The 19404-nt window shown below is 47.5% G+C and overlaps 1 long non-coding RNA gene across 1 annotated transcript; it reads right to left on the bottom strand.

Annotated features, from left to right (window-relative positions):
* Nucleotides 1-6651: 6651 nt before the first annotated feature.
* On the bottom strand, nt 6652-11379 carry LOC129147266 (uncharacterized). The gene is made up of 3 exons (XR_008554644.1): nt 11249-11379; nt 7043-7142; nt 6652-6680 (listed from the first exon to the last, which is right to left on the bottom strand). It is a non-coding gene; the product is annotated as an uncharacterized LOC129147266 (long non-coding RNA).
* Between the last annotated feature and the right edge of the window lie 8025 nt (nt 11380-19404).

The raw sequence follows: 19404 nt of genomic DNA on the forward strand, positions 1-19404 counted from the left end.
GTTATTAGGACTTGACTACTATAAATATTGTAGTGATCGAGATCACTGCTTTTAGAGCCAGATTGCCTGGGTTCAATCTAACGGAATGGCCTTGGGCCATACTAACGGGGCCTCAGTTTCCTCATCTGTAAATGGGGATAAAGATAGCATCTATTTCACAGGGCTGTCCTGAGTTTCACCCTAGACCAGTGATGGGCAACCTTTTGAGCTTGGTGTGTCAAACTTCGCCAAAAACCTGAGCATAACTCGGGTAGTGTGTCACTTTGAGGAAAAAACATTATTTCGCAAATGTTTCATCCTCAGGAGCAGCAAATGTTTCATCCTCAGCATGCGGCCGCCTCAGCGGCCGCGTGTCATTAGAAATGGCTACGCGTGTCAGTGCTGTCACACGTGTCATAGGTTCGCCATCACTGCCCTAGACTAATATATGTAAAGCATTTAAAGCAGTTCCTGGCACATAGTCAACATGCACTCAATAAATTTTATCAACAGAAAGAGATTCACAATAGCCAAGATGTGGAAACAACCTAAATGTTCATGGCGGATGAATGGATAAAGTGTGGTATATACATACAATGGGTTATTATTAGCCCTCAAAAGGAAGGAAACCCTGCAGGATGCAACAGCACGGATGAACCTCGGGACATTATGCTAAGAGAAATAAGCCAGTCACAGGACAAGTACTGCATGATCCCACTTCTATGAAGTATATAATAAAATAGTCAAACTCGGAGAATCAGAGAGAAGAGTGGTGGCTGCCAAGGGGTGGGGGTGGGTGCTAATCCATGGGCATGAATTCTCAATTATGAAAGACAAGTTCTAGAGGTCTACTGTACAACACATACTTACACTTAACCATCCTGTATGATATACTTTGAAATGCGTTAAGAGGGTAGATCTCATGTTGTGCTCTTACCACAATCCAATAAACTTTTAAAAAGAAGAAGGAAGGGAGGAGGGACCAAGTCAGGGCTCATTCCAGCCCTGGCCCCAGAGGGCACGTGGCAAGCCTATACTGTTGGTGTGCTATCCCTCTGACTTGGCCAAGGGCCTACTGTGTACATTGTAGGGGTTGTATGTATATTATATCTAATCCCCACCACAACCTTAAGGAGGTTGTCATACTAGCCTTCATTTTACTCTTGGAAAGTGGCCAGCAGGACTTCAACCTCGGCTTTCTGACTGCCAGGCCTGAAGTCTCGCTTCTACCCAGCCTCCAGCCCTCCTGGCCTCTGGGGCTCCTGACTTAGCCCAAAGGACACTGTGCTCGGCTTTCTTGCCACACACCTGAATGCGAACGCCCTGAACACACAACCTTAGCAGTGTTTAAAAAGCACACCTCTCTCTTTTTTTTAACCCTCACCAGAGGATATTTTTCCATTGATTTTTCAGAGAGAGTGGAAGAGAGAAGAAAAGACAGAGAGAAATATTGATGTGAGAGAAACACATCGATTGTTGCTTTCTGCACGCGTCCTGACCAGGGCCCGGGCTAGGGAGGAGCCTGCAAATGAGGTGCATGACCGGAATTGAACCCGGGACCCTTCGGTCCACAGGCTGACACTATCCACTGAGCCAAACCGGCTAAGGCAAGCACACCTCTCTGGTCTCCTTTCCCTCAGGCCTCTACTGGCCTCGGGACTGAGAAGCAGGCCCCTGTCTCTCAAGAGAAAGGCTCTCCCTTGAGGGGGATCCTGAGAACGTTCCACCAGGCAGCAAAGGCTCAGAGCTGGGACAACACTTGGTATTTTTAATAAGTCTGTGGTCAGGCTAGTGAACGGAGGGATTTTGAGCAAAAAACTGACAAGGTCAGATTTACACCCCTTACGTTACCTTCTTTCCCCATAGTTGAGCATCCCCCTAACTTTCTCCTTGCTTTGGAACACCCAGCATTCACTGTGCAGACATCAAGACCCAATTGATATATCATTCCTCCCAGAAACTTTTGCTTTTTGTTTTGTTTTGTTTTTAATAGCTCCTAGAAGGAGGAACCCAAAGGAAGGAATCTCTACCAGAATGAATTTCAACCCCAGTGATCCTGGGAAGGAGAGATCGGGAGGCAAGGATGCCTCCCCAAAGCAGCTCCCCACACCCTCCTCCCCCCAGGGAAGGTGGTCAGGATGCGCCCCCCCCCCCCTTCTCCTCGCGCTGTGGCCTCCAGCAGGCTGTTTGAGCTCCCGGCCAGCCTCTGTTTCTTCGGGGTTCCTACTGATGGGCTCCCAGGGTTGAAATGGATGTCAGATGCACGTCTACAGTAATGCTGCCCTCATGAGTTCCCCTCCTTCCCAGAAGTGATTCTCAACCCAGGCTGCACCGAGGGCTCTGCCTGGTCCCCAGACTTGGCAGCAATAGGAATCCCCTGTGGGAATTTTAAATCACTCCCACCAGGGCTCCACTCCCAGGGAGACTGATTCAGGTGTCTGGGCTGTGCCCTGGGCATCGAGACTTTTCAAAGCTTTCCAGATGATTCCAATAGGCAGCAAATTTACGAATCCGACCCATAAACAATTAAAGTGGAATCTCTGGGGACTGGGCACCAGACTTTTTTAATGTATCATACATATTTTATTCCATCCTCATAGAAGGATATGGAGGGTGTGTGTGTGTATTGTCATTATTTGTTTTACAAAAATGGGATCACACACACATACGTTTTTGGATCTTGCTATTAACACTTCCTGTTAACACTTCTTGCTATCAATGGTTTCTGTAAAAAATCCCCCCAGGTCCATTAATATTATTCTAACACATTCTTTTTCTTCTTTTAATTTTTAAATTTTGATGTAATCATGATGTATAGAAACACTGTAACAGTAGGGCAGAGGTTTCTCATTTACCCTTCATTAGGTTCCCCAAATGTTAACTCATTATGATATTTGCTTCATGCTTGGGGATGCTTTTAAAACTCCACAGGTGTCTTTAATGTGAGGCCAGGTTGCCATGTGAGGCCCCGGGGTTGCTATGAGACTTCAGATGCTGTTTGTGACACTCCTGAGCCTAGTGAGGGGCTTTGCATTGCAGGCAGCTGTGGGAGGTGGTTAAGAGGGTAGGCTCTGCCCAGCCGGTGTGGCTCAGTGGTTGAGCCTCGACCTATGAACCAGGAGGTCACGGTTCGATTCCCGGTCAGGGCACATGCCCCAGTTGTGGGCTCCATCCCCAGTGTGGGGCGTGCAGGGGGCAGCTGATCAGTGGTTCTCTCTCATCATTGATGTTTCTTCTATCTCTCTCTCCTTCTCCCTTCCTCTCTGAAATCAATAAAAATATATTAAAAAACAAAAAAATAAAAAGGAGGGTAGGCTACCTAGGTTTGATTTCTGGCTTCTTCACTTCCAAGCCTTCTGTGCCTCCGTTTCTTCATCTGTAAAGTGGATAATAGACGTGCTAACTCCAAAGGCTATGTAAGGTCTGAATGGGATTACTTATGTGAGCACACAGTAGGACTCAATAAAGTGTAGCTATTAATATGTATTGATCATTATCATGGCTCATCTATGAAAAAAAAATTGGTTTAAGCTTGCTCTATAAGTAAAATTCTTTATGAGCCCAGAGCCACTCAATCTCTTAGAAAGTCTGAGGAGTTGTCAGTATATAAAGCATCACAAGTTTAGAAACAGAATCCCCCTTTGAACATGAAACTAGTAAGAGTCAAGATATGCCATCTACACAGTGACTCACTGTCAGAGATGTTTGACGTGTGTTTGTGGATGGTGGCCTAGGAAACACCCAGTTATAGCCTCAGCGTGTGAATGTGACCTTGGTCAGGAAACTCATGAAAGAAGGTGTTTCCTTATTAACTGACTAGTGGCCCGGTGCACGAAATTCGTGCATGGTGGGGTGGGGGGGAGGGTTCCCCTCAGCCCAGCCTGCACCCTCTCTAATTGGGGACCCCTTAGGGGATGTCCAACTGCTGGTTTAGACAGTCGGACATCCCTCTTGCAATCTGGGACCGCTGGCTCCTAACTGCTCACCTGCCTGGCTCCTGATCTCCCTAACTGCTCTCCCCTGCTGGCCTGATCACCCCTAACCGCCTCTGCCTCGGCCCCACCACCATGGCTTTGTTCGAAAGGACCTCCGGAAGTTGTTCGGTCTAATTAGCATATTACCCTTTTATTAGTATAGATTGGTAGAGAGGCCAAAGTGATGCTGGTGCAACAGCAGGGTCACAAGCCTGTGCCTATGGGGGTCGGACAGCGCACGTGAAGCAGGCCAGGTGCAAGTTCACAGAACAAGTTCTCCAGCCAAAGGCCAAGTGGGAATGTCGGCCCTTCATTGCCACAGGTTCCAATCCTTCCAGAGGGACTGAAACTTTTGAATCTGGATGTGAAGTTTTCCCCCAAACCAAAATACGTTTTCATTTCTAAATTTTTAAAAACTCCTCTGCAAGCTGCACGCAGCCTGTGGTCGTGGGAGTCTGGTACAGGGTCTGGTTCATGGGGAAGATGTGAGAGGGAGAAAGAAGCTGGAAGAATGCATGTTTCTCTGGGACCCCAGCGGATGGGTCTCGGTCACCAGGAACGTGTGTCTGCTCTGTAGGGGGGGAGGGACAGTTCAGTTCCGTTCCTGAGATGTTTCCTGAGCACCTCCTCTGTGCCAAATCACTCTTGTTCTCCCGGACCGTCGCAGTACCCCTTCCTTGTCTGTATTCTCCCCAGCTGTCTGCTGACCCCAACTCAGCTTCTGAGCTACCTTGGTATTGAGAGTGGCATTCTGAGGGGAGCAGATGTCCCGCCGCCCATTATAGAACAAGACAGTCCAGGACCCGATCGCTCCCTCTTCTGGAACGTGTCTCTTTCTGTTTCATACAAGCACAACGGAAAAAAAAGGAACATGTGGTAAGTGAGATGTGAGTTCTGGTTAGAGTAGCAATAAAAGAGCGTGAAAAGCATGTTATTCTAGAAAACCTCTAACGTGCCATGCAAAGCAATTGAAAAACATCTAGTTATTTCCAGTCAATCAGAGGCGCCCGAGTTTGCCTAGAAATGGAAAATATGACACTAACCCCAACACACTGTGATGTAAACACAATGAAAGGGGGGCTTTTCGTTTTTATGAAGAGGCAGATTCTATCCCCTGAAGCCGCCTCCTGCGACAGCCACGTAGACACGCTAGGTAGACGTAATCAGAATCCTTTGAAATCCATGGCAGAACCAGCAAGAAAGAAGGGCCAGAAACAAAGAGGAAGCTGAAAACCAGAAGAGAATGCATGAAAGCTGATGCCTCGACTGCCCCCTTGGTTTCAGGGGCCTGGGTGTTTAACCCCAAAGGGGGGGGGGGGCGAAAAAGAGGCCTGGGTCCAGGTAAGGAGGGAAGTGCAACTGAGAGCCCCCTGCAGAATCAGGACCCGCGATTGCCCAGCTTCGAGGGCAGCTGCAGCAGAAAGCAGGGTGCCCACCAGGACAGGGAGCTGGGCTCTGGGTGGGCCTAAAGCGTCCCCTGAGAACTTGTGACCGGAGGCCTATGCCACGGCTTTGTTTGGAGTTTGAATTTGCCTTCCTTTGAAAGGATCCCGAATGCCCAAGATGAAAATTGATGTGAAAACTGGGCACTGGCCTTAAATAATCCTGGGTAGCCTGGCAGAAGCTAATGAGAAATGACTCTGAGGGGACAGACCCTCAGTCAAGTCCTCATGAGTTTCCCACAGATAAAGGCTCCTGAAATGAGCTCATAATTCAAAATTATAAATTGTACAAGGAACAGTCTGCTGATCATGTTCCAGAGTCAGCAGACACAACTGACATCAGGATTTAACCCATAAGAGCTAAAGATAAATCAACAGTCTAGTAGATAAATATGTTTTAACTGGTTAAAATATCAAAGAAGGATACAAAAACACAAGACACTATGAAAAGGATGGAAAACACTGGAAAAAAAGAATTAAATACACTGACTAGCAATGAAAAATATAATCACTGAAATTACCATATATATATTTGAACTATAAATGGACAGGTTGGGGAACTGAATAGATGTAGAGCTGAAAAGAGAATTTTTTATAAGAAAGATCTGAAGAAAGCACATAGAAATAAAGTAGAAAATAGAAAAAAGAGGCTATGAGACAAGAAGGACATAGAGAATGGGGTGAGGGGCTGTGGGGGGAGGGGGGGAGATATTCCAAGAGATTTTGGCAGAGAATTTTCCAGAGTTGATGAAATGCATAAATCCTCAGATCTGAGGTAGCACAGCACATTCTGAACAAGATTAACCCAATGGACATATGCTTTCCTGCTGCATCCCCCTAATAAAAAGTTTTTTTTTTTAATTTTATTAATTTGATACTTCTAGACATCATAAAATAAATGAACATAAAACATCATTTTGGCTAACTCAGAAGGTAAGATAAACTCCATTGAAGTGGAAATACACAGGAAAGCTATGTACATTTAGGCAGATATTCTAAATTCTGTATTAGGTTAATAGTTACGAATGAAAATTATAATTTGTACTATACACTCATTTCCTTCAAACTGGCAAAAAAAGAACCCTTGCAATAATTTTTTAAATTGTATTTTCTGGAACATCCTTGTTGTTGGGTGGGGCATGCAGTAACATTGCTAACGGGACTAACATATCTACAGAAACTGAAGGAGGGTCCCCCATCTAGCAGTGTCACTGTGTTGACCACACTTTTTCTTTTCAAATTTCTCTTTCAGGCTGTTTATCTGGAGTTTTGTGTCAGGAGGGTGCTGGCAGGAAACAGATGGTCCATTGCAACCAAAAATAGAGTAAACTTAAGACACAAACTCTTTACAGGGACATGGGCAGGGTCTAGGGAAGCCAGGGGGCAGTGCAGTTCCAGGGGGCCAAGGTGGAAAGCTATCAGCCCCCTCCACCACCACCCCTCCAACCCCCCAACCCCCCTCCACTCCCCCCCCTTCTCCCGTGCCCCCCCCCCCCCCCCGCCCCCCCACCCTCCTGGGCCTGAAGGGCTAGGACAGAAGGTGGAGCTGCATGGAGAGGTCTGCCTCATAGGAGCTGTAGCCCTCAGTAGAGCAAATGTTGGGGACCAGAACCAGGACCCCTAATTTGCCCAGTACAGTTTGTTTACCTCCATTGTTCATTCACAAAAGTGTCCCAGTTTGGACAATAAATTATTTGATCACTTGCACAGCGGAGCCTGTGGGTAAACAGTCCATAGGATCAGCTTCCTGGGGAACAAAGCACAGAATGGAGAATGGATTGGGAGTGGGAAGAGTAATGGAAACTATTCAGGACAAACACCTCCTGCGGAGTCATAAATGTGTTTTGTTTTGTTTTCTTAAAGCAGTTTTATTGAGATGTAATTCACATACCATAAGATGCACCCTTTTAAAGTTTGCCATTCAGTGATGGTTCGTATATTCACGGAGTTGTGAAACAATCACCACAACTAATTTTAGAACGTTTTCTTGTTAGAACATCAGCCCTCAAAGCCACTCTGTACCCACTGGCAGGCACTCCCATTTCTCCTCCAACCTTGCCATCCCCAGACCTAGGCAACCACTAATTTACTTTCTGTCTCTATAGATTTGCCTATTCTGAACATTTTCTATAAATAGTTTCATACACTATGTGGCCTTTGGTGCCTGCCTTCTTTCTCTTAGTATAATGTTTTCAAAGTTCATCCATATTGTAGTGCGTATCTGTACATCATTTCCCCTTATGGCTGAGTAATTCTTCATTGTATGAATACACCACATTTTTGTTTATCCATTCATCCATTGACGGACATGGGAGTTGATGCCACTTTTTGGCTGCTGTAAACAAAGGTGCTGTGAACATTTGTGTATGAGCTTTTGTATGGTCAGATGTTGTCAGTTCTGTTGTTTATCTCCCTTTAGTGGAATTGCTGGGTCATATGGAAAATCTATTTGTAACCTTCTGAGGAACTGACAGACTGGTTCCAGTAAATGTTTTTACTTTAATTCCATATAATTCATAAGGTTTTTCACAACATGAAGTAGCTCTAACAAAGTCTTTGTCAATCTATTCGTAACAGTGGCACCATCCTTCCACATCAGGAATTTTGGCTGGCCCAGTTGGCATGGCTCAGTGGTTGAGCGTTGACCTAGTATGAACCAGGAGGTCACGGTTAGATTCCTGGTCAGGGCACGTGCCCAGGTTGCAGGCTCAATCCCCAGTGTGGGGTGTGCAGGAGGCAGCCGATCAATGATTCTCTCTCATGATTGATGTTTCTCTCTCTCTCTCCCTCTCCCTTCCGCTCTGAAATCAATAAAAAAATATTTTTTTAAAAAAAGAAGAGTTTTGGTTTCTTTGTCATCCCCAACTAGTCATTGGTGGTGTAGTATGTAGTCAATTTCTCTGTTACCTAGCATAGCTGCCATAGCAAATTGCTTACGGATTCTAGCAATAGCATGATTTTAGACATTTAAAAATACAATTTTAGAACAATCCCATTGTTTAGCTGTTTCTAGCACTAAGACTCCCAGGAAAACAAAATTCTACTGTAGCCAAGAAACATTCTGTCTTACATCTGCCTCTTATAAGTTTGGCTAGTAGGAGTCTGTCACTCAGGGTCAGTTAGCCCTAGATTCACTGGCCCTAGATTCTGGACCTGCAAAGCTACGTTCTGGTTTGTTTGGAAAGCTGAGTATATGTGGCACACGAATTAGGCAGGCATTGGGGCAAGATGCTGAGCACTAGGAATGTAACATCTATAGTCTTTGCCTACTTTGCACATTTAAGTGACTTAGCTTGCTAATGGGCTTCCTCTTCCTGGAAACCCCACAAGCATGCTTGCAATTTCAGGTTTTTCCAGAGCAGATGCGTGCTTCTTTCTCCCAGATCTTGGGTTTCTCTTTGAAATCAACAGCAAAAACAGGGGCATGGGGAGACCTGTCTTTAATGGAGGCTATGCGCTAGGGTGGGATGGGTATGGGTCTTGGAAGTCATAGGATTCAAGTTCAAATCCTAATGTTTCCATATTCCATCTGTGTCCACAAGCCCTAAGTGGCCCTGTCCGTGCCATCGCTGGTAAATTGCAAACCATAGAGCCCACTTATAAATCCTGAGGATTAGAGGGTATGTGGTCGCCAAGCCTGACCTGTCCCAGGCACTCAGAAGGGGGCTGTTCTTCTGAAGGCTCTTCTTAAGGTGCTCCCTCTTTAGATTTCAGTAAGGGAGGTTTTGTTTGGGGGTGAATTTAGGCCTCTGAGCCAGGAGACATTTAATCAATTGTTTCAAAGCAGTTCTGCCTTGTTTACTTTTAATAATGGGGTTGTTTGCCTTTAATAATAAGAACCAGACCCAGCCCTCCTGCTTTCTGAAGCTTGTGAGCAAATGATGTGTGTGAGCGGCTCCCTCCGTGGCGATGTTTACAGCCACAAGTGGCCAGCGGCCGCGGGCGACAAGTGAAAACAGGTTTTGTGCAGGGGAGCCCTTTGCAGATGCTGATGATATTTACCTGCAGCCCTGCCCGCCCTTCAAAGGCGAGGGGACTCATCACCCAACTAATGAGCACAGCACCCCGGCTCCCTGTGCCCAGGGCAGGAGCCAAGCTACCTGGTAATCTCCCTCAGTGATGCCTGTAGGGAGATAGAGGGAGAAAATAGGGCTTGCCCCCTGAGCTTAAGTGGCTGTGTGACCCCAGGGGAGCCACGGGTCCTCACAGGACTCTCTCACTTCCCTCATTTGTAACCTGAGAGGTTGGTCCCTTCCAGGTGATGGTGAAGGTAAGGCTTCCTTCCATGTGACTCTGGCTGACCTCCGGGCCTGCCTTTAGGCTCTCTCTGGATTCTCTGTCAGCTTTAGATATCTAGGTGTCCTTCATCTGCCCCTGCCCATGTGTGCATGGTAATGTGTTGGAAACTTCTGGAAAAAGAGATGAGGGAAGGAATGGTGTTCTTTGCGCCAGGCAGTGACTCAAGGAGCACACACAGTGAATGGAACCACACTGGGTTAGGGGCGCTGACCCTCTGCGCAGTCAGAAATCCATGTATAACTTTTGACGCCACCAAACCTTAACTACCTATCCTTACCAATTACATAAACAGTCCATTAATACATATTTTGCATGTTATATGTATTATATATTCTGCACTCTTAGAATAAAGTGAGAGAAAATAAAATGTTCTCAAGAAAATCATAAGAAAAAGGAAATATATTGCTAGTACTGTATTTATCGATACCATAAGTTTTTAAAAAATCAGCGTGTAAGTGGAGCTTCGCAGTTTAAACTCATGTTGTTCGAGGGTCAACGGGATATATAAATACAGACAGCAGACCCCCCCACCCCCACCCACCCATCACTAGACAGAACAGGGCAAACACTACCCGTTATCTTGTCCCAACTGCAACTTGGATACTTCATTTCCCCAAAACTTGTTGTTTATATTTACTTTACTCTTAAGCTATTTTAACCTAACCATGTTGAAGAGGCCTATCCATCTCACATCCTTACAGACATATTTTATAGAAAAATTCAAGCCCAATCATGAAACGAAAACAGAGTTCCACAAAGTGGTTTCCCACAATCTAAATTTTTCCGCGAGGGAGCTTACCACTTCAAATGGCGATCCATTTCCTGCTGCTCATAACGGTTTATTTAAAATACTTTCTTTAGGCCGAGCGGAGATCTTTTTCCCTTGGTGAAGGGAATTTTCTTAAGGATTTATAGTCAAAGCACCGGGTTTCTTTAAGCATCATCTCTCAGAGGAGAAATCTAACCCGCCACACGAGTCACATACTTTCTAGCCACTGGGACTCAGTAACTTATTATTACTATAGAAATTATGTTCTATATATCCTACATTTATTTATATATTCTGCTTGATAATGTAATTTATGTTTATCATCTAATATGTATTATACTACATATAATAATTTGAAAACTAGATTATAAAAATTCAAATTCAGTAAAAGCAGTTCCACCAGGGGACTCATTCATGAAAATGGAATGATCCTTTACCCAGTAATTTCCCCCAGGGGGCCTTTAAATAGCAATCTCCCGCATTTTGATTCAATCTGCGGCAATCCCATTTAGCTGCGTTACTGAACCACCTCATGGTACAAGGGAAGGTAAACTGGGTGTTGGGAACCACTTGGCTCTCTCTCTCTTTCCAACTCCCTACTAATTCCTTTGGCCATTGATCGGCCTCCCCCCTCCCCCGGCGCCCCCCCTCCCGCCAGGCCATTTGATCTGTGGGCAGGATGAGCAGGGAGTGAGGCTGCTCCACCAGCTGCGCTGGCTTTCCAGAAGCAGAGAATTCGAAGGGACAATGCAGTTATGACAGAAATGATTAATTGAATAACTCACTTGAAAATTGTGTGCGGCTCCAAAGGCCTAATAGCTGATCAAGTAGGAGTCGGTGCAGCAACCTGGCTGAGAACGACGCCAGAGGGGAGAATTGTTTTTGAGCGCATCCCATCAATGGCTTCCAGAATGCCGGAGGCGTGGTTGCAGGCAGTAACATTTCTGTAATCCTGATGATATTCATTTGCATAACTCTCCAAGTTTATGAAGCATTTTCACAAATAATGTCCAGGCTCTCACACTGACCCAGAGGGAGGGAACAGGGCTCAGCTGACCTGCGCCCCAGAACTGGAAGAGGCTTGGAGTTCCTGGACTTCCCAAGGGCACCGGCTAGGAGGCGGCGGAGCGGCACCAGAGCCCAGGACGTCTCCTTCAAAACCTCTTAGCCAAACGGAGAAAGGCAGATATCACATGATCTCACTTATTTGTGGCATCTAATGAACAAAATGAATTGGCCAACAAAATAAGACCCGAAGCAGGGAGGCATGGAACAGACTGACACACCTCGATGTGGGGTCGGGGGTGCGGGGGTGGGGGGACAAGAAGAGATAAACCAAAGAACTTATATACTTATGCATAGCCCATGGTCACGGGCAATAGGGTAGTGAAGATGGGCGGTGGGGGGAGAGGGGAGGGAGGAGGGGAAAAAAGGGGGGGAAATGGGAGATATCTGTAATACTATCAACAATAAAAAATATATTTAAGAAACAAATCTCAACAGCACCCCACACTGACCGCCAGAGCGCCACGGCTAAGATCACCTTGTCGAGTTCCTCTGACCTAGGAAAGAAGAGCGTACCCACTCAATACTCTGCTCCATGCCTGGCGATAATTGGGCTTTTGGGGTACAGATGTCCAAGCAAGATTGCTATCCCCCAAAGCATTCACATCCCAGGACACATGCCAGCATTATTTCCGATTTTAAAGCCATGGGTTCTTTTCGGTGGCTGTGATGAGAGAGACCTTCACGCAATTTATTGCAAAGGGTCACCCTTAAGAACCACCAAACCTTTCGTATTGAGAGACTGAATATACAAACAGACAATGGCCAGATCATATAAAAAGTAAAAAACAAAACAAAAACTAAACCACAGAACTTTGACCTGCAACCTGCCCAGGAAATGAGCCCCTTATCTACAGTCAACCCAGGCAGCCAGCCTGCTGTCAGTCACACTTGCAGGAAGCCAGCTTGCTATCTTTAGTGACAATCCAGGAAGCTACACAATAATTCAGTAAAAACTGGCCCCAAAGGGCCAGGATTAATAACGGATTAATAACTAACAGCTTCCCTAATTTTTTGTCCCTGTTCTAACACAAAGGACCAATCAGAGAAAGCCAAACATGTACTCCTAGCCAATAGGAAATCCCGCTTCTAGTTAGCCCACCTCCAGCTTCCTCTGTCAACAGCCTCCAATCAGGGCCCAGGAAGCCCTCCATTCCTCCCTCTATAAAGCTCTCCCGCTCCTCTGCCTGACTTTGAGTTTCTGCCAAACCTCGGGGGCCGACTCCCTTGCTATCGCGAACTCTGAATACGCAGCCTGTGCCGTTCTCATTTGGTGGGTCTTCATTTATCCCCACGGTATAAAGCAGAGCTGTAACACGGCCCGTTCATACACGTATCGCTCTCCTCAAACATGTGTAGCTGCGGTTGTGATGTACAAAACACAAATTCATTTGGAATGCGCAGTGTCTATCATGGCTCTGAAATGCTGTTACACTAAAGAGAAGAAAGCGGCTGTGTAAGAACTAGCTTGGGAAAATGGTAAGTGTGAAAGCAAGCTTTCACAGTATGTGTACTACGGCTTCATGATCTTGGGCAAGTTATGTGGAACAGTATGTATACTGTGACCCCAATCTGAAGACATACCATAAAGAGCCGAAGGATTAACAAGTGCTCACAGTAAATTGGGCGTGAGGTTAAACAATAACAGCAGCAACCGTGAAGGCTTCTATTTTTTGAACATTCAGTCGTCCTAACAATAACCCTACAACGTGGGTTCTAGCATTAACCTCGCGTAGGGCAAGGAACCGAGGTTAGGAGAAATCGAGTAGATTGCTCAAGTTCACGACACTAGTGAACTTGTGGACTTGGGGTGGAAGCCCAGTCCAGACTCCAGACTTTTTCTGGCTGCCGTTAGCGTCTGGAAAGCCTGGCTCTGCATGGCTGAGCTGTAGGTGACACTAATGTTGGCTCACCGGCTTTTCTATCTTAGTTTGAGGACCAGAGTCCCGGTGTAGTTGTGTTTTGAATAAATTTCCATCGGGCTGAGGGAAGGCGCTAGATCGGAAGGTTGTGTCCTAGGCCAGCCCCTGCCACCAACTGCCATCTAGCTCTTAGGCGAGTTCCTCGTGTTAAAGTGTTTAACGTTTCTGGCATGTGCGGCTCTGCTTTCTCCTCCCCGGTTTTCAGAGCATTTGTCATTACTTGCTCCAGGCCGGCCTGCTCCGCCCCTCTGGCCTGCAGTAATGACAACAGTAAAATGCATCGAATGGCAGGCTGTGTTCTGTATTGTCTCATTTAAGCCTCGCCCTGACCGTACCAGGGAGGTGCTAGTGGCGTCGCCTTTTTGCAGGTGGGGAAACTGAGGCATGGAGCGTTTGAGTAACTTGCCCAAGATCATGAAGCCGGTGTGTTGGAACCAGGACTCTACACAGGTAGTTTGACTCCTGCACCTGGATTGCTCACGGCTCCAGTTCCGCCCCCTGCCATGCCAACTGTGTGAGGGCAGGGGCACGGCTGCCAGCTTTTTCACTGAATTCCCAGCACCTACCTCAATGCTTAATGCAAAGTACATGCCTACTAGGTACTTACGTGAATGAATGAGTGGCTCCTATCTAATCTGCACAGAGCCTAGCACAGCATCCCATACACCGTGGATCAGTGCTCCTGGTTGAGTTGATCCCATTTTCTCTCTAGTTATTGTTAACAACCAACTATACTCGACGAGGCATCGTTTCCCCTGCCTCCAGCGGACTTTGGTTCGCATTTACCCAGGTCTAAGCGTGCCTTTTGTTACAGTTGGACGTCCTGTTGGATGACAAGGACCATTTGTTCCAACAGGTGCTAGGAAAGAGACCCTTGACTTCTTTCCCACCCAGATCTCTATCCGTAACGGGCATCTTTCCCCTTCAGGGTGTATTGTTTTTATTCCCCAATGAGTGGCTCTGTCGTGAATGCTTCCAAAGAGCCCTAGCCTGTGGGTCCCCTCCCTCCCCTCTCTCTGCAGCTCTCTCGCGTCTCCTTGACACCATTTACAGGTGGGCGGGTGAAGTCTGCAGCGGCTCCATGAACCCAATTCGCTCACACCGAATGCCTGCCTGGAGGTCCCGTTCGCTGCTGGCGGCTTTTTTTGGGTTGCTCATTTCCCAGGCCTGGCACTAATAGCTTTCTCAGACATCTCCGGGGACCTGGACTATTTTGCATTTGTAAGCCACCTTTCTGCAAAGGGCCTCCAGGTTTGAAGTGTCCTGTGACCACTTATTCAGTTGGAGACGTGTCAAGGCCACGTTCACAGAGAAGTGAAGACACATGGCCAGTGAGTGTGACATTGGCAATGTCCTTGTGGCACTGGATGATCACGCAGGACTCCGGCGTGGCTGAAATAATGTCGGAAAATGAATGTGTGTTTTGTGTGTTGTTTTTTTTTTACTGATTCTGAGAATTGTTCTGCTATCGCTTTAAAGCAGGGTGGGGGGATAAAAAGGAAGTGCGATTGTGTGGGGACAGACTCAGAAAGGAGGAGAGGAAGGAAGTGTCCGATTGAAGGCTGGAAGACTTTGGATCCGCCCAAATCCTCAATGATCACCGCCACGCCCAGCCCTGAGGGTCGGGATAGCAGGCAGCCAGAAGTCTCCAACCTGTAATTTCGGTTCCTTCTCAGAGCCAGGCCCTTTCACTAGTTCATCTCACAAGTGTGCAGTGAGAACGGTCCTAGTGACTTCTTTTGTAGACGGGGACACTCAGGGAAGTCGCGTCACTTGGCCAATAGCGCACTGCTAAGCGACGGGGTCACCTTTCACAGTCAAGGTTGCCTGATGCCGAAGCCCGGCTTTCCCTCTGTGCCCCCACCCGCCACCCGTGCACCACCCACGTGCTGTTATCTCGGGGTTCTCCTGACTGCGTCCCTTGGCTGTCTAGTGGTAAACCCCCTTCAAACAACCGGGAACAGTACACACTCGTGCAGGACACTGAATTCTCCACGACAGTTACCTTTGTGGTGAACGGTGGCCCCGCTAAGAGGAAAGTCCCCCGTGGGGGGAAGACAGGCAGCGGGAGGAACCGGCCTGAGTCACCCTGGGTGCGAAGTGGCAGAAAAGCCCGAGGAGGCCCCGGTGTTTGTTTGTTTCCATGACTCCCCACCCACCCCTCGGCAAAATTAATTTCCTCCCCGAGCTCCCTTGCAGCCCGGGCATTCCTCTCACTCGTCAAATATTTGTTGACGGTTTCCACGTGCTGGCGGAGAGCTAAGATTAGGTTCTGCTGCATATCACAAGGCAAACACATGCAGTGGCTTAAATAAGGCAGAAGCTTATTTCTTCCTCATGGAAAAGTCTACATGTTGGCCGTGCAGGACAAGCATGGCGGCCCTTGGAGTCCTCGGGGACTCAGGCTCCTATCTCTCTGCTCTTTCCTCCTCGCTGGTGGCCTCTCCCTTAAAACCACCTCCTGGTGCGAGCCGGCTGTGGGGCCCTCCATGGGATGGAAGGAGAAGGAAGAGCAGAGGGTAGAAAGAGGCCCTTCTCAAACACATCAGCTCCTTTTCAACAGCCTCCCAAGAACCCCCAAATAATTCTTCCACCCGCTTCTCGTTGGCTAGAATCCACTCCCATGCCCACATCTGGCTGCAGGGGTGGCTGGGAAGTCCAGATGTACTTTGGGGATTACCGAGTAGCAACATGCACAGCTAAAAAATGAAGATTTACTATGGAAGAAAGGATAGTACAGTGGACTAGGGGACGTAGGGGTCAGCAAACTATGGTCTGCAGCCAGATCTGGCCTACCCCCTGATTGTGTAAATGAAGTTTCATCGGAACACAGCCAAACTTATTTACACATTTTCCACGGCTGTTTTTGTGCTATAAATAGTAGTTGTGATGCAACATGGCCTGCAAAGCCTAAAATATTTACTACCTGATCCTTTACAGAAGAATGTTGTTGACTCCTGAACAACAACAAAGAGCAAATAGTAGCTTGTGGACAGATAGCTACAGCCAGGTACTGGGAACACAGATGTGGGCTCCGTCCTCAGGCAGCTTACAGTCTAGCGAGCGCGACAGCCAAATCAATGACTAATTAGCACCCGGTGTGATGAGTGGAAGAGCAGGATTCTGTTCAGGGTTCTTTGGGACCACAGAGGCAGACCATCTGAAACGGAGTGCAGAGATGGGGGTCAGGCAAGCTTTCTGGTCGAGTTTTATGGATGAGAAGCTTGAAAAGAGAGAGGGAAAGGACTTCCAAGCGGAGGGGAAAGATATGCAAAGATTGGAGGAGTGAGATGCCTGTTGTTATGCATTCATCCCACTCTGCATCCTAGTCGCCCTTGAGTCTGTTTTCTCCAGAGACCATGCATTTTTTCCTCCCCAGTGCCCGGCGCTGTGCACTGCTTCAGTGTACCCAATGCCTAGGTCTTGCAGGGACCTCCCAAAGCTCGTCACTTAGTGGCTCACCTCAGCATCCCCTGTGGTTGTGTTATACCTACTCTGGGGGACCCTGACCCACTGAACCAGAATGTGAAATGGGTGAGGGTGGGGTGGAGGGACACTGAGTTCCAGTTCCAAGTTTGGCAATCACTAGATGAAGGCAAGGTCTTTGGATGACAGCCCCAGCCCCACCACTTCCTGCCCTGTGTAAGCCTGGACAAATTGTTCCGCTTTTCTAAGCTTTATTCTTCTTCATTCGTAACGATGGAGATGGCACCATGAGCTGGGACAGTTCAGGATCCTCAACCGCGACGCTGTTGACATGTTGGACTGGGTGATTCTTTGCTATGAGGGACTGCCCCATGCACCGGAGGGTTTTTAGCAGCGTCCATGACCTCTACACACTGAATGCCAGCAGCACCCCTGGACGGTGACAACCCAAACTGTCCCCAGACATTGCCAAATGTCCCCCGAGGAGGCAAAGCATCCCTGTTTGGAAACCCATGGGGATTAGGTGAGATCATGTCTATACCATATCTGTACGTAGTAAGTGTGATAGCCATCACTATTATTGCCATTAGTGCTCAGAAAATATTAGTTGAAAGAATGAATACATGTCATGGGAGAAAAACAAAAATTTCACAGGAACTACTCCTGGTTTTAGGGTGGCAAACGCAGGACAGGACCTCTTAGCCATGACTAACACCATGTTCTGTTAAACCCACCTGTCGCAACTCTGTGTTATGTGAGCAATGTTGACTGAGAGGCATTTTCAAGTGAACTGTCGGACACCTGCTGTTTGGGGTCTATTTCCGCACGGCCTGATTGAGTTTTGGGGGAAACACCCACCCCCACTCAGCCATGTGCTTTGCTGACCTTTGTGTTGGTTCTGGTGGTGGATCATGGGACTAAGGCCCACGTCATCTGGGAAGTCCAGTCTCCTGGCCGCAGAGCCTAGGTCAGGAGGGGAACAGGCCTCCAGCCGGGTGCAGCCAGAAAGCCCCAGGGGTTTGCTTGGACAACCCCGAAGACGGATTTCCATTCCCCACTGGACTTGAACGTGAGAGGCCCTAAGGTCTAGACTTCAGCTGGGAAGGGAGGTTGTGTCTGAGGAGATGAACGAGGTAGAACTGACCAGCGAGATGGGGAGGAACTGAGTTCTGTGATTGTGTCTGAATTCTGTATTCAGCTAAGCCTGAGGCCCAACGTAGTCACCAACTATTTGTGTTCCTGGGCTAATGGATTCTATCTTTGCTTGTGGGTTTGGGCTAGTTTTTCTGTCCTTAAAACCAGTAACCTCCTCCCCCACCTAATCCTTGATCCTGACTATACTAAGAGTACAATGCTGTATGAGTATCCACGGAATGCTTTGGGTGACAAATGATAGAAAGCCCAGCTCTAAATGGCTCATTCTTGAAATGCCCAGAGTACGCAGGCTTCAGACCTGGGCTCCAGCTCCATTTCTCTGCAGCTCTCTCGGCCCCGCTGTCCTCCTGGTGTCAGCTTTGCCTTTAGGCGGCTCCCCTGGTGCAAAACGTGGCGGTGGTTCCAGGCCTCGTGGGTGGTTCCAGGCCTCGTGGGTATGTGTCACCAGGAAAGAAAGAGGAAGGGAGTCTTAGCTTGAAACCAGCAAACAGAAGTTCTGAGCTTTACTGTGGTTAGACCAGCTCCGAGCACGTGCTCAGCCTCAGACCGAGGGGATGGAGGGATCTCCCCGGGCTGTCACCAGGACCTGAAGCTGGACTGTGGGGGTGGATCCGTGCCATGCAGACGCAGAGCTGCTACCCAGTGGGGAAGGGACATGGGTACTGGGAAGCCTGCTCACTACTCATCTTAAAACAAGAAAATAGTATTCGGTGTCGACTGTTACTGTTTAGTATCACCTTTCCGTTTCTCCATGCCCTATCAGGATCCCTTCTTCCGGCTCTTTCAGGATTTGTTGGCTGATATGTTAGCGATTATGTCACTTCTGTTAGGGTTGCTTGTCTAAAATCTATATTCCTTACTAGAAAAGTAGGGCAGAGACCACATTCAGCATCTTTTCTTTTCCTCATTATGGCCCCATAGTCAGTGCCAACTGCCAGTTAACACAGTGGCCTGCAACCTAGAAAAAGCAAGCTCATTAAGGTAACTGGAAGCAAACGAAGGGAAACATATAACTTACAAAAATGCAAACAGGCGCCTTCTCTCTATTTTTTTTCCTTGGCGGTATACTTGGACTTTCTTTTATTCAGAGTTCCAGAAAGAATATGCCAGGACTGATCTTCATGACGCCAACGGGCTGTCTTCTGAATCAGACACGTGGCTGACCGCTGGGCCAGTCATGGAAGCCAGTTGTTTGTGAGGAAGAAGTGTTTGATTTGCAACCCACCTGGCCTATCTGCAATAATTGGCCCATGAACTTCAGGCCAGATATTGAAAGACTAGACCTGAAATGAGGCAGAAGTGTATTAACTGAGTATATTGATTGCTTTCCTTCAGCAGGGGGTGTTTTATTGTGTTGTTGCTTCTGTGTGTGT

The sequence above is a fragment of the Eptesicus fuscus genome, chromosome 19 (assembly GCF_027574615.1).
Source record: "Eptesicus fuscus isolate TK198812 chromosome 19, DD_ASM_mEF_20220401, whole genome shotgun sequence".
Lineage (NCBI taxonomy): Eukaryota > Metazoa > Chordata > Mammalia > Chiroptera > Vespertilionidae > Eptesicus > Eptesicus fuscus.